General features: G+C 39.8%; 1 pseudogene; it reads left to right on the top strand.

The window, feature by feature from the left end:
* Positions 1-10,815: 10,815 nt before the first annotated feature.
* On the top strand, positions 10,816-13,816 carry LOC102815846 (annotated as a pseudogene).
* The last annotated feature ends 2,297 nt before the right edge of the window (positions 13,817-16,113 follow it).

Genomic DNA, 16,113 nt, shown 5'->3' with positions numbered 1-16,113 from the left:
CACTTCAGTCATATTATAAGGAGTGACTAGTCCTTAGAGAAGGACATCATGCTTAGTAAAGTGGAGGGTCCACGAAAAAGAAGAAGACCCCAAATGAGATGGATTAGCACAGTGGCAGCAGCAATGGGCTGAAGCTTAGCAACAATTGTGAGGTTGGCACAGGACTGGGCAGTGTTTCATTCTGTTGTGCACAAAAAATCACTAGGAATCAGTACCAACTCGATGGTACCTAACAAGAATACAAATGCTAAAAGAGTGCTATCCTCCAAGCTGGTATATGTTTTAAAACTGTTTTAATCTATTATGTTAGATTTGGTAAGACCCAGATTGGAGATGGTGTTGAAGATATACAGAAGTGCAGAGAGAAAAAAACCTTCCCGACCATATTTAGAATGGGCCAGGACACAACATTATAAATTACAAGAATCCAAGCATTCAAGAAGTAGAAAGATGAGTTGCAGAAGATTCAGGGGATAAGAGAATTACAAAGTGTTTGGTTTATGCAGAAACTAAATGACAGACAATTCCATCCCGGGCAGGATATTTAAAGAACAATTGATGAATCACCAGAAAATGGTATTTCAGGTCTGAGGAATAGAATAAACAGGCAAAGGATGAAGGTTAAAGAAGTAAGTACATAAAGGACATAAAATGTACGCTCCATTAAGGAGAGCTTTTGGTTGTTTGCTACCGTATCATGTGAGCAACCCTTATCTACCAAGTCATCTGGTAAACAGGAGAGAACTTTCCTGTGAAAACTTGGGACTAATCCAGTCTTTCCAGGGCCACTTGCCATGAACATGACCTCTCAAAGGAGCCTTGGACTGGTACAAGACTACCTCCAGGGATCCAGTTAGAATGGTCAGGCTTCAAGAATAGATTGTTGGCCCTATTACAGTTGGCTCCCAACAGTAACCAGTTAGAAGCTCATGCTTGTGTGTGTGTGTGTGTGTGTGTGTATGTTTGAGGGATGAAGAAGGAGGGTGGAAGCAGAAGGAGACCAAACTCCCAACCCTATAAATGAACAGCTGGTTTATAGCAAATTCTCTGCGCCTTTACTCTGTGTCTGTGGATCCCTCCCTCTAAGCCAGAGACCAGTGCCGCCAATGTCCTCGCCAACAAGTGCCAAAGCCCCTGGAGAAGGTCAGTGAGTGTGTATACTTCCCTTGTGATGGAAGCTGCCCTGCCTCTGTTGGCCTCCATCAAAGATAAACACTCTCTGGCTCCCTGTGTTCAGATCACACCGTGGCCATGAAGCAGAAGTCACAGCCATTGACTCTGCTTCTCCCTCTCTACCTTACTCTTTTCTTCCTGTAGTTCTTTATTCTACCTTCTGTCTTGTTCTGTTTCTCTGTCTTTCCCCTGTATTTCCATCAGGCTCTTTCAGTCTGTCCACCTGCCCTTTGGACATTCCTGGCTGAGTGACAGCTGTCTTGAATGTGACTAAGAAGGCCAATCTGGCTTGCATAGTCCTGTCTCCAAGGGCTGGGAAAGAGGAAACAACCCAAAAACTCAAAGTCTATTTCCTGGAGCCTGGAAGAATTCCATCTATGTGCCTGACTCTTTAGTTCTGATTCTGCATCACCAGAGACGTATGCCCAGTCTTTCAGTCTCTTCCTCTGTTTGACTTTCTGGTCCTCATGTGTTTTGTTTTCATTTTGCTTGGGTTTTTGCCTCTATTTTTAAGTTATTGATGTCTATATCTTTTGATAGAGAACTATAACCCTCCCCTAAACACCCACCTCTTCATTTTTCCACATTTAAACTTATATTACCATACTTTCATACTCTTTTCTTATCTCCCTCTATGCCAACTTCTCTAATTCTTTCTTTGCTGACATTTTCCCTTGTGGCAGTAGTGGGAAGAAATCTTTCCCCTATTCCATATGTTACATTTTCAATTCTTTCTTTTCTGAACTTTTCTATTTAAGTTTGTGCGTGTTGGTGCTTTTTATTTATATGGCATTTCCCTTTCTTGTCACTTAGGGAATTATGACTGGGAAGTGACTCAAGGATGGTGTGATACAGATCAAAAGGGTGATATTTTTTGCAATGTTTCTGTGGCTAGATTAAAAGAAAAGGGAATTTAAGTGTATGAGGAAAAATCCAAGTCAGATGTAGACAACTTCCTGACAATGAGAAGAAGGAAGCATTAGGATGGATTGAGATCCTCTCTTCTATCCTGTCTTCCCAAGGGCAGTTTGGTTTACAAGTGGGAAGCTGGCCAAGTCTTTTCCGCATTCTTTCCACATGTGAAATGAGACTGTAGGCAGAGGGATAGGAGACAGAAATCAGAGCTAGTGTTAATTCATTGTCTAATCTGTACCAATCACTAACCACATATAGTTTCAGTTCATTGGAGAAAAACTTGACTCAGCTAGCCAACTGCACATTACAGTAATTGGCAATGCTGTGAGGCTGGGTTTCAAGTGAGCCTGACTCCAAAGCTCCTACAATTTATCCAGTGTCTCATTGCTTCCTTATAAAGTGATGAGATTAGCTTTCAGGTATGGTTTTGAATCTCATATTTAACTGCTCACCTCATAAAATTGACTTTTTAGGCCAGGACTTTCCATTCTTAAGCCAAGATTCTCTGCTTTGTTCTCTTCTCTCTCTCTTTCTCTCTCCCATTATCCTGTACTTTTTTTCCTCTTTGCTTTCAATTCTAAGGTATTTAAAACAGGATCAAAATTTTTTCAGGTGCTTCAAATAGTCAAATAGCTCACATTAACCAATACCACAGGGCACGTGGGGTTATAATTCAGCCCACTGATCTTCAGCCAGTTTTCAGATCCTACATTATTTTCTTCAATTCTCATTACTTTTCCTTGAACATACACTATATTCAATATTATATTGAATATAATATTCAGCAGTCCCTGAATATTCAAAGACAGATCATTATAGATCACTTTGCATATCATTTTCTCTCCCTCTTTCCCATAGTTTTCTGGCTATTTTGCTCTTTTTTAAATCTTCATATTGAAGATGATCAATAAGAAAGAGGAACAACAACTCTATTTTTCATTTTATAACTTCTCTTATGGAATAGCAAATTGACCTTAGGGCTCAAGTGGAAAAACAATATGGACAATGGAAAGGGATCGATCAAGTCTTACGAGGTAGAGGAGGCACAATTGGAGTAGGAACCTCAGCTATAAAATGAGGTTGAGGTTATTTTCAGTGTTTCCATTACTTGTGATATCTTCCATTCATGCAAATCACTGATAAGAGTCTGTGGCCTGCATTTATCTTTTACACATGACAGAGATCTGGCTCATCAAAGGAATCTGTCATGCCAAGCCCTAGTGCGTGTATTATATGGGCTGGCATCATCAGGGGCAGCAGGGAGTTCAGAGATTGTCAGTTTCAGAGGGATGTGAACAAATTGAAATGGACCCACTAGCAAAGAGTTATCAAACAAAGCAAAGTAGAAGCAGAAAATACTGAGAGGAAAACAATGAAAGAACTTAGAACATCTACACATTTACTGACATTGACAAATCTCTGTTGCAAGCTAATCATTAGTGTCAGAGTGCCTTAGGGAAAAAAACTTAAAGTAAGTGACTTTAAAGAAAGACATTTCTTTCCATTCTAGAAGCTAGAAGTGGGAGTTTGGAGCATCCACAGGGCTCAGCTCTCTGTGAGTTCTTGGAGAAGATCATTCCTTGTTAGGTGCCTCGGGCATTTTTTGGTGTGCTTATAGAAGGAGCCTCACGTGGTCACCCTGTTTATGGCTCTGTTTCCATGTCTGTTTTCTCCTTTTCCAAGGGATTAGAATTAAGACTTACGTTACTAAAGTATGATTTAATTTATAATATCCTTAAAGAAAAAAGACCGTATTTCTCCAAACAAAGTCATATTGACAAGTACAGGGGATAGAACTTCAATGTATCTTTTTAGGAGGACACAATTCAGTCATTAAAATTGACAAGGCAGAGTTAGGAGCAAAAACATCTTACTGAAGAAATGGAAATAAACTTAAAATAGAAAAGACGGGGAGTGTGTAGGTCTAAAGAAACACTTCTGAATTATTGAGTCTATAAAACATTGGAAAGAGTTGCAAAATTACAACAGCATTACCAGCAGTGACCTCTAGGGACTCACATTGAGAATTTATTGTCCAGTCATTTATATCTTTCCTCCAAATGTCTGGCCACACTTGGATCTCTACAAACGCATTAGGTAAGACATGGCAACCTTTATTACCTGCTGTCTCCCAACTTTATTCCTCACTTTCTCCAAAATTCACATACTATATCCATGTTACTCATACATTTCCAAATTCTCTTTAAATGCCATCATTCCAGGACTTTATGAATAACATACAAATCAGAAGGGGAAACAATTACTCTCTTCTGGCTTCACTGAATGTACATCATTTACTTCATATATTTGCTTTCAAATACTTATTGGCCATTATGGAACTTGGTAACTCTAATTTGTCCATTCGTCAAATTTAATAATAAAGACCAAAAGGAAAAAATAATTACCATCTCAGAATCTGTTTCTCATCAGTGAGTCTACCTTTTATGCCACGATAATCACATGTTGTTAAATGCCCCTGAGTCAGTACTGACTCATAGGGAACCATATAGGGTTTCTGAGGTGAGGCTGGTGGGTTTGAACTGCTGATCTTGTGGTTAGCAGCCCAATGCTTATCCCCACAGCATTACACCAGGACTGATCAGTCAATTTACTAAACAAATATCTTTTAATGGTACTTCTTGTTTCATACAGTCATCCTTAAAGTTTAGATATAATTTCAAGTTTATATCCAACTCAAAGATGTTCTGGACTTAACTCTTCTTCTTAGATTGCCATTTTTTTTTTTTTTTTTTTACGCAGATGTCTTTTTCCAAGAACAATCTCTTTGAATTCATCTATTAACCATTAGCATATTTTTGCTAGCACCTGTTTTTTTTTGTTTTGTTTTGTTTTTACTCTTTGTGCAGATTTTCCTGAATATTTTATTAGTCCATTACCCCTGAGGCTCTTTAATATGTTATTGAAATCCTGTTAGAGCTTTTAAAATACTGCCATATTTTATCTGTTAAATATCACTATCCTTAACTGTTAGGGCACAGCATCTAAAACAGTTAATGCTTATGAAATGAATTTTTAATTGATGATTCAGTTTATAAAATACTTTAGGCATTTTGAGGATTACTTGACATTTAAAAATGAAATGTCCTAATTAGTGTTTTTTATTTATCCAATGACCTACAAAAGGGAATAGTAAATGAAAACTCATTGTGAGCGTTCTCTATTGAGCTGTATTCACATGCATTTGTTTGCTTGAATTACTAAATGTCCTCCTAACTTTCACCACAACTCTGTAATACAAATCATCTCTTTACATATGAAAAAATGGTTTATAAACGTTCTTTTCTAAACTTGATATACCTTGCAACATTGAATAATATAGAAAATTAGTTGTTGCTTTCCTTCTTTGCTGTTTTTCTCTTTATATCCTTGAGAACCAGGCTCTTCTCAATAGACAGAGACAGCAGAGTGGGTGGCAGAAGAGATCTGGCCCTTCAGGCCAGAGACCACACTGCTTTTCATCATGCCTCCTCCCTTTCTCTCTCGCTCTTTTCTCTCTGAACAATTTTCCACAGAATATTTTGTTCTTCTAGCCAAGCAAAGTCACAGCTTTCAGTTTGTGTCTCCATCCAAGCATCCACAGCACAGATCTTTTACGTAGTTACAGGGGAAAGGTTTGGTTACAGGGAAAGGTTTATACCCTCCAAGTTGAAGGCTTCACTATGATACAAAAGTTGAGGTTGGTCTTCCAGAAACAGAAGCTTGTCAAATGATAAAAAATGAGTAGGGAAGAGGATAAATTGCAGATAAGGTACATAGCATATGCAGAGACTAGGAGGCTTAGAAAACTATCGAGTGCTTGAGAAAGATAAGTGGTCGCTGAGTAGAAGATGGCTGTTAGAGATTGTTGTTGTTGTTAGTACCATCAAGTTGATCCTTTCTGAGGATGTAAATCTTTGCAGGTGTTGCTGCTGCTGCTGCTGTTAAGTCTGCTGTTGTGCGGTCGAATCGGTTCCGACTTATAGAGACCCTGCATAGGTTTCTTAGGAGCAGCTGGTGGCTTGAACTGCCTACCTTGCTGTTCAAACCAACTTTGCAGTCCAGCTCATTAACCCACAGCACCACACCAGGACTCCTAAACCTCATCTTTCTCCAAGAAGTTGCTAGGGGCTCGAACCACTGACTTGTGATTTGCAGCCCAATGCTTACCCTAGGATGTTGGTATTGTTGTTGTTAAGTACCACTGAATCAATTCCAACTCATAGTGACCCTGTATAAGATTTCTGAGGAGCAGCTGGTGGGTTTGAATGGCTGATCTTTGGTTCGAGATCCAGTGCTGATCCCACAGGGCCACACCAGAAGTCCTTATCCTAAGATGGTGGTGGTTATGTGCCGTAGAGTTAGTTCCAACTCATAGCGACCCTGGATAAGGTTTCCGAGGTTAAGATTGTTGTCGTTATGTGCCGTGGATGAGGCTAAGATAGGAGAAGATAAACAATTACCAGCTCTTACAGTCCTGGTGTGGCGCCGTGGGTTAATGCGCCAGACTGAGCTTGAACTGCACAGTCAGTGGTTCAAGCTCACCAGCTGCTCCTTGGAAACCCTATACAGACAGGGTCGCTATGGGTCGGAATCGACTTGACGGCACTTAACAACAACAAGTGGTTATTTAATATGGAGATTAGGAAGAGTGACTTGTGGGATTCTGAGTTGGGTGACTAGGGTTTGAGTCCTGGTGTGGTGCTGTAGGATAATTACTGGCCCACAAAGTCAGTTTGAACCCCAAAGACAGTGGTTCAAACTCACCAGTCACTGTGATTTGGAATCGACTCAAGGGCACTTAGCAACAAGGAAGAGACTAGGAGGAGAAACCATGGATCTTCCTGTGAATACTGATAACTGTGCAGGCTGTATGTAGTCTGTCTCTTGTCTTTGAACTTGACCAAATCTAAACCAAATTAAGCATGCTAGTACGATCATCAGAATACTCTCAAACACATTCAAGCAGGAAATTATGCTTCTTGGTCAGTCCGCTTAATGTTTAAAAGACCTCATAAGCAAAAAAATTCTTCCTGCTTCATTTTTCTTTTTTTGACCTTGAATGGAAAAAACTGGTTACCATAGAGGTAGTTTTCAAAATGAACTTCCTTAAGTGTCTTGAATATCCACTTTTAGTGCTTGTCTCCTCTCCTGCCTCCTATCCTTTACCACTCCCAATAAAAACTATTCCCAGTATGTTCAGAAGCACTGCCTCCAATGTGAATTAGAACCCAGGGCATTTTCTTTTTTTCTTTCTTTTTCTATTTTACGTATTTCATCCATTTTTAAAGACTTTTTGTTGTGATTTGGGTTAAAGTTTACAAACGAACCTAGTTTTATATTTAACAATTTGCATTTTTTTTTTTTTCATAACTCAGCTGCAGTCCCACAGTTTTTACTCTCTCCACTGCTTCCTGAGTTCCCCATTACCATTTGTCTTTCTTTCCTGCCTTATCCTATTTTCTGAGCTTAGTTTTGGGGCAAATGTTATACTTTGGGTCTTGTATGGTTGATTGTGCTGAGAAATATGCGCCTCTTGGTGTTATTATTCACTGTTTAGTCCTGCCTATTGTTTGGCTGAAGTTGATGCTTGGGATTGTCTAAGGACAACCATCTAAGGAATTCCACCAGCCTCTATCAGACTACTACTAAGTGTGGTCTTTTTTATTATTTTGAATTTTGTACTATATTTCTCTATCTCTCTGTGTCCTGGACCTTCTATTGTGATCCCAACCAGAGCAGTTGGTAGTGCTAGCCAGGCACCTTCTAGTTTTTCTGGCCTCAGAAGGCTGTGGTTTGCATGAATCTTTTATTTTCTTCACACTTCTCTGTTCTTGGTATGGAGAGAGTAGTAATTGCATCTTAAAATAGCTGCTCACAAACTTTTAAGACACCACCACCCCCCGACACACACACATACACTTATCAAAGTAAGATGTAGAACATTGTCTTTGTGAACTATGTCAATTGAGCTATGTCCCCTGACACTGTGGTTCCTAGTCCCCAAACCCTATGACTCATTCCCTTACAGTGTTTGGTTATGGCTGAGAAGGCTGAAAACCTTGCCTTTATACTCTACTATACCCTTGGATACATTCGCAGCACATACAAATGCATGTCAAAATATCCTCTGCCAAACATATATGCACTCACTGTCATGCAGCTTTCCACATCTGTTCAGTTTGCGTGTCTACCTATGTATCTACTCATCAATATTGTTATTACTATTATTGCTGAATTGTACATGGTAACTTTGTTGTCTTTTACTCTTGTGCACTTCCCAGTGTCTTTCTCTGCCATAGTTATGTTACGCTGACCTCCTTGTGATTGTAGATTTCCTCTCCCTCATGTCTGATCTCTAGTTACTGATTTACCCTCCCTTTCCTTCCATCTCTGTTATTACTGTTGCTGTTAGGTGCCTTCGAGTCTGTTCCAACTCACAGCAACTCTGTGCAGAACAGGATGAAACATTTTCCAGGTCCTGTGTTATTCTCAAATTTGTTGTGTTTGAGCCCATTGTTGCTGTCACTGTGTCAATTCATCTCCACCAAAAAAAGGTCTTTCTCTTTTTCACTGACCTTCCACTTTACCAAGTGTGATGTATTTTTCCAGGACAGGTCTCTACTGACTACATGTCCAAAATACAAAAAATGAAGTCTCACCATCTTTGCCTCTAAGGAACCCTCTTTCAAGGCAGATTTGTTTGTTCTTCTGTCAGCCATTGGTATTTGCAATATCTTTTGCCAATGCTATAATTCAAATGCATTGATTCTTCTATAGTCTTCCTTATTCAATTTCTACTTTCACATATATATGAGATGATTGAAAACATCATGGCTTGGGGCAGGCACACCTTAATCCTCAAAGTGACATCCTTGGTCTTCACATTTTAATGAGGTCTTATGCAGCAGATTTACCTAATGCAATACATCATTTGATTTCTTGACTGCTGCTTCCATGAGCATTCATTGTGGATCCATGTAATATGAAATATCTGACAACTTGAATCTTTTCTGCATTTATCATGATGTAATTTATTGGTCCAGTTATGTCGATATTTGTTTCCTTCACATTGAGGTGCAATCCATACTGAAGTATCTTCTTCATCAGTAAGTATTTTAAGTCCTCTTCACTTCCAGCAAGCAAGATTGTGGCATCAGCATATTGCAGGTGGTTAATGAGTCTTCCTCTGATTCTGATGCACATCCTTCTTCATATAAACCAGCATCTCAAATTATTTGTTCAGTATACAGATTGAATAATGGTGAAAGAATACAACCCTGGCGCACACCTTTCCTGATTTTAAAACATTCAGTATCCCCTTGTTCTGTTCAAGCAACTGCCTCTTGGTATATATACAGGTTCCTTATGAGCACAATGCAGTGTTCTGGAATTCCCATTCTCCTCAATGTTTCCTACAGTTTGTTGTGATCCACACAGTCAAATGTCTATGCATAGTCAATAAAGGTAAACATCTTTCTGGTATTTCTTGGCATCAATTAGTGAGTGCCTCCAGTGCTGCAACAATTTAATGAAACATTTCAATTTATATTCCATCAATTTCTGGAGGCTTGTTTTTGCAAATGGTTTCAATACTCCTTGGACTGCTTCCTTCAGTACTAATGGCTCTTGATCATATGCTATCTCTTGAACATGATCCATTTCTTTTTTGGTGCAGTGATTCTATATGTTACTTCTATCTTATTTTGATGCTTTCTGCATCATTTAATATTTTTCCCATAGAAACCATCAACATTCAAGTCAAGGCTTGAATTTTTTCTTGAGTTCTTTCCATTTAAGAAATACTGAGCATGTTCTTCCCTTTTAGTTTTCTAACCCTAGGTCTTTGAACATTTCATTTTAATACTTGCTGCCCTTTGAAATTTTCTGTTCAGCTCTTTTACTACATCATTTCTTCCAGTCGCTTTGGCTTCTCTATGTTCAAAAGCAAGTTTCAGAGTCTCTTCTGATCTTCATCTTGGTCTTTTCTTTCTTTCCTGTCTTTTCAACGACCTTTTTCTTTGTTGACATTTGATGTTCTTGAAATAATCCCACAACTTTACTGGTCTTTGGTGATTAGTGTCTAATGAATCAAATCTGTTCTTGAGATAGTCTATAAATTCAGATGGAATATAATTCAGATCATATTTCTGTCTTATGGATTTGTTTTCATTTTCTTCAGCTTCAGCCTGAACTTACATATGAGCAATTGGTCTGTTCCACAGTTAGCCCCTGACTTTGTTTTAGCTGATGATATTGAGCTTTTCCATTATTTCTTTCCACTTATGCAGTCTATTTGATTTCTGTGTATTCTATTTTGTGAGGCACAGTTTGGAGTCCTGGTTTTGTGCTATAGAATAAACACTCAACTGCCATGTTGGTTTGAACCACAAGGTTGGCTGTTCAAATCCACCAGCTGCTCCTCGGAAACTCTATACAGGGTTACTATGAGTTGGAACTGACTCTATGGCACTTTACCAACATCAACACAGGTATGTTGTTGTTGTTGCTGTTAGGTGCCATCGTGTTGGTACCGACTTATAGCGACCCTATGCACAACAGAAGAAAGCACTGTATAGTTGCCATTTATGTTGTTTAAAAAATGGTATTTACAGGAAGAGGAAGAAATTGGCGCATGCGCTCAAGTCTGACGGGTTTGAAGTAGTATCTGGAATCGTGCTCAGATCGCTGCTATAAAAGACAACAAGCAGAGGTTTTTTTCCCTTCATCATGGTTCAGATTGGAGGGCAGAAGAATCTGCCATGGCCTCCTCAGTTTACAGCCACTGCAATGTCACAGCCAGGTATATTGCTGCTTATTTTTCTTGAACACCAACGCCTTGTCAAATAGGATATTCCTAAACCATAGTTCTTATTGAAATCACACCATTTTTCAAAACTGGATGGAACCTGAGCTAGTTGATGTGTGGCTTCAAGTTGGTTCTGACTCACAATGACCCTGTATAGGGTTTCTAAGGAGAGCCTGAGGCATTGAGTGTTCAACAGCCATCACTCCTTGGAGCACCTTCTACCATTTACACACAGCAGACTGAAATGACAGCAGCAGGCCTTACCGCACAAACTCCAGCAAACACACAGTTAACTCAGACTGAGGCTTTGTCCCAACAAGCAGTAGCTGCAGCGGCTGCATTGCAACAGCAATAGCGACAACCTCAGCCGGCCTTGGATAGTGTACAACAGCACTTACAGAAACCTTTTAACACAGCCAGCTGTTGCTTTGCCTACCAGCCTTAGTCTGTGTACTCCTCAGCCTGTGGCACAGATAACTGTATTGTATCCAACACCAAGGTCAAGTCAACAGCAAACCCAACCTCAAAAGCAACGTGTTTTCACCACCGGAGTGGTTACAAAGCTACATGATACATTTGGATTGGTGGATGAGGATGTAGTCTTCCAGTTTAGTGTGTCAAAGGGAAAAACCCCCAAGTGGGTGACAGAGGATTGGTTGAAGCTACTTATAATCCTAACACACCTTTTAAATGGAATGCACAAAGAATTCAAACACTACCAAATCAGAATCAATCTCAAACTCAGCCTTTACTGAAGACTCCTCCAGCTGTACTTCAGCCAATGGTCCCACAGACTGCATTTGGTGTTCTGCCTCAGCCTCAGTGACTGCTGCAGACCCAGATTTCAGCTGCTTCTATCACACCACTACTGAAGACTCAAGCCACAGCCTCTATGGCAGCAGCCACAGCAGAAAGCTGGTTTATTGCAGGCACCTGTCCGCATAGTTTCACAACCACAGCCAGCACAGAGATTAGATCCCTCAACCAGATTTTCTGGAAGGAATGACAAAGGGGATCAAGTACCTAACAGAAAAGATGATCGGAGTCATGAGAGGGAGAGAGAAAGACAGAGATCCAGAGAAAGATTGCCTCAGAGAAAATGTTTCTGTAAGAGTTCTCCCAGAAGACAGAGAGAGTGATCACCTCGGAGAGGTCGATGTGTTATTCCACGTTACATGGTTCAGTTTTCAAAGTTCCTTTTAGATTGTCCTAGTTGTGACATGATGGAACTAAGGCACCATTATCAGAATTTATATATACCTAGTGACGTTTTTGATGCTCAGTTTACATGGGTGGATGCTGTTCCTTTATCAAGACCATTTCAGCTGGGAAATTACACAATTTCTATGTAATGTGCAGAGAAGTGGAGCCACTGGAAAAAAAATATGACTATTCTTGATCCACCAGATGCTGACCACTTATACAGTGCAACAGTAATGCTGATGGCTAGCCCTAGTATGGAAGATTTGTATCATAAGTCGTTTGCTCTTGCTGAAGACCCACAAGAACTTTGAGATGGATTTCAGTAGCCTGCTAGACTTGTTAAGTATTTAGTGGGTATGAAAGGCAAGGATGAAACCATGGTTATCAGAGGCCATTGGTCTCCCTTGTTGGATGGACCAGATCCAGAAGAAAAAAAATAAAAAACCCTCTGTGTTGATTAAGACTGCTATTCATTGTTATAAGGCTCTGACAGGCATTGATCTAAGGATATGCACACAATGGTACTATTTTGCAGAGATTTGCTACCATCGCCCTGAGGAGGCCCATAAGGGGTGTACAGTTCCAGCTCATGTGAATACAGTGGTTTTATTTTTCCCACATGTTTGGCATCGCCTTCCCACCCACTCAGAATGGGAAACCCTCTCCTGAGGATACAAGCAGCAGCTGGTCGAGACGCTTCAGGGTGAACACAAGGAGACTGATGGAGAAAAGGATGAAGAGGATGATGGTGAAGCTAAAGAAATTTCCACACCTACACATTCTTATCAATGGAGAAAAGATTGAAGTTGTCAAGGACTTCATTCTTCTTGGATCAACTATCAACACTCACTGAAGTAGCAGTCAAGAGATCAGACGACGAATTACACTGGCCAAATCTGCTGCACAGGAACTTTTTAAAGTATTGAAGAGCAGAGATGTCAGCTTGAGGACTAGGGTGCGCCTGACCCAGGCCATTGTGTTTTCAATAGCCTCATATGGATGAGAAAGCTGGACAGTGAATAAGGAAGATCATAGAAGAATTGATGCCTTTGAGTTGTGGTGTTGGAGGAGAATACTGAAAGTGCCATGGACTGCCAAAAGAACCAATAGATCTGTTTTGGAAGAAGTGCAGCCAGAGTGCTCCTTGGAGGCCAGGGTGGCTAAGCTTCATCTCTCCTACTTTGGACATATTGTCCGGAGGAAACAATCGTTGGAGAAGGATGTCATACTGGGTAGGGTGGAGGGTCAGAGAAAAAGAGGAAGACCCCCAACGAGATGGATCAGCCAGGTGGCATCATTGATGGACTCAAGTGTGGCAGCGGTAGTGAGGTTGGCCCAGGATCGGACATTGTTTCGTTCTGCTGTGCATGGGGTCGCTATGAGTCGGTTCCGACTCGATGGCACCTGACAACAACAACAACAACAACAACAACACATTGGTCTAAACTTGATCCAAAGACAATGAAGGTAAATGATCTCTGAAAAGAATTAGAAAGTAGAACTCTTAATTCAAAAGGATTAAAATCCCAGTTAATAGCTCGATTGACTACACAGCTTAAAGTAGAAGAAGAAAAAGAATTAGAGAAATCTGAAAAAGAAGAGGATGATAGGAAATTGGAAGATGATAAAGAGGAAGAAGAAAGAAAGTTTCAAGAGGAAATGGAACAGCAGCATCGAGAGAGAAGATATATTTTACCTGATGAACCATTTCATTTATGATGATTTCCAATTTTCCTAGATTCATACTTTGTACAATCCACGTCCTGGTTATTAATAGGTATTTTCAGCTGTTTCTTTTCATTTTGAGTTGTATCCCATCACCTAATGAAGGTGCTGAAAGATTCACTCCATGCACATCATTAAAGTCAACTCTGTAAATTCAGAGCTCAGGTAGCATATTGGTTACAAATTGGGCTGCTAACCTCAAGGTCAGTAGTTTGAAACTACCAGCCATTCCAGGGGGGAAAAACAAGGCTTTCTGCTCCCATAAAGATTTAGAGTCTCAGAAACCCTATCCAAGGTCACTATGAGTCAGAACCGACTCCACGGCACACCACCAACACCAACACCAACACTTTATAAAAGCAGCTCTTTCCCAGTCATATTTTGAGCACCTTCCAACCTAAGGGCCACATTTTAGGTTTTAATGAACATTGTCATCAAAGCAGATAATATTCCACTGTTTTTCATAAGGTTTTCAGTGGCTAACTCTTTAGAAGTGATCCACTGCTCATTCTTCCTAGTCTGTCCTAGTCTGAAAGCTCTGCTGAAACCTGTCCACCATGGGTGACCCTGCTGGTATTTAAAATACCAGTGGCATAGCTTCCAGCATCACAGCAACACACAAGCCACTACAGGATAACAAACTGACAGACGAGTGGTAACCATAAAATAATGTGTGTAAGCTTTTTCTTGACTTCTTATAATAGTGGTCTCATACAATGTTCGTCCATTTGTGAATGACTAATTTCACTCAACCTAGTGTCCTCCAGGTTTTTTCATGTTATGAGGTGTTTCCTGTATTCTTTATTCTTTAAAGATGTTGCATAGTATTCCATTGAATGTATATACCATAGTTGCTTATACGCTCATCCATTGATGGGCACTTAGTTTGATTCCATCTTTTTGCTATTTTGAATAATGCTGTGATGAATATAAATATATCCATTCATATCATAGTTATTTCTCTAGAGTATTTACCTAATACCAGGATTTCTGAATAATATGGTATTTTTATTTGAAACTCTTTAAGGAAGTTGGTCTGGCTTATGAAGTAAAATCAGGACAGATCCAAATTTCTAAAACTTGGGTGAAGCAGAACAACAACCAGAATGGGAAAATTATAAGGCAAAGCTCTGGAATGGTTCATTCAGAAGAAGCATAAGATCCTTATGTAAGGGATTGGATTATTGCCAGAACAGTGGAGAGCAACACACATTGATTGACCATGGCATGGGTGACTGCCATGTTTGAGCAGGGCAACATGGTTGCTGACTCTGCTAATCAAGAAAATCAGTTGTTATGCAATATACACATTGTCCTTGTTTTCTTAGAGGTAGATTAGTTTATTGACCCATAATCTTTCCTCGTTTGATTACTGTTCCAGTTCAGCCACAGTTTGCAAATTTGGGTCCATTCCAGTTTCGCTTTATCAGACAAGACTGAACCAGGAAGGAAGACCACTCAAGTATACACCAAAGAAATGCAAAAGGGAAAAGGAATAGGCCATAGATGCTCAATTTCTCCATCTAAGAGTGTTAATCAGGTAAGCTACTACACGTGTCCTGAGGTGATGTGAACGAAAGAGAGAAGAGAGGTCAGAAGTGATGTGCTATTAAAATTCTCTCCAATGATATGAAACATCAAGAATAAGAAAGAAGTTATCTACTCCCTATCCGCACTCAACAGTATCTAGCATTTTATTTTCTCCCTTTAGGAGTGAAAACTAGCATATATCAAAACAGTCATACTCATACCCTCCAGTGTCTACTCCCCCAAATACTAATCACTGTCCTTTTGATAAGCTCTTAGAACTTCTATTGTTGTCATTAAGTGTCATTGAATTGATTCTGACTCATAACAATTCTATGTAGGGTTTCCAAGGAGCAGCCGTGGGTTTAAATTGTGGACCATGAGGTTACCATTCCAGTGCTTATCCAACAGCACCACAACAGGAACTTTTGTTGGGCAGTTGTAATTTTGCTTAAAATGAGTCAGAACAATAAGTTAATTAAATCAACTCCAGGGCCACTGTATAACACGACTAAAAGTTCATTTCCTATTCTTTTATCTTTGCCAAACTGTGCTTGGGCAATTGTCCAACGAAACTTATCAGAGGTTCTTCTGTGAGATTAAATGGCATCAATTAAGATAACTCTCATAATAAAAATGCATAGACAAGCACATGATAAAAAATAAAACCACCAAGGACTTTCTCCACCAGCCTGTCAGCTTGTCAGACTGTGGTGGCTTGCGTTTTGCTGTGATGCTGGTGTGGCACTCTAGGCTAAGCCTCA

The sequence above is a fragment of the Chrysochloris asiatica genome, unplaced genomic scaffold, assembly GCF_000296735.1.
Source record: "Chrysochloris asiatica unplaced genomic scaffold, ChrAsi1.0 scaffold00077, whole genome shotgun sequence".
In the NCBI taxonomy this organism is placed as follows: Eukaryota; Metazoa; Chordata; class Mammalia; order Afrosoricida; family Chrysochloridae; genus Chrysochloris; species Chrysochloris asiatica.
The sequence above is the reverse complement of the archived record's forward strand: the minus strand, read 5'-3'. Positions and strand labels throughout refer to the sequence as shown.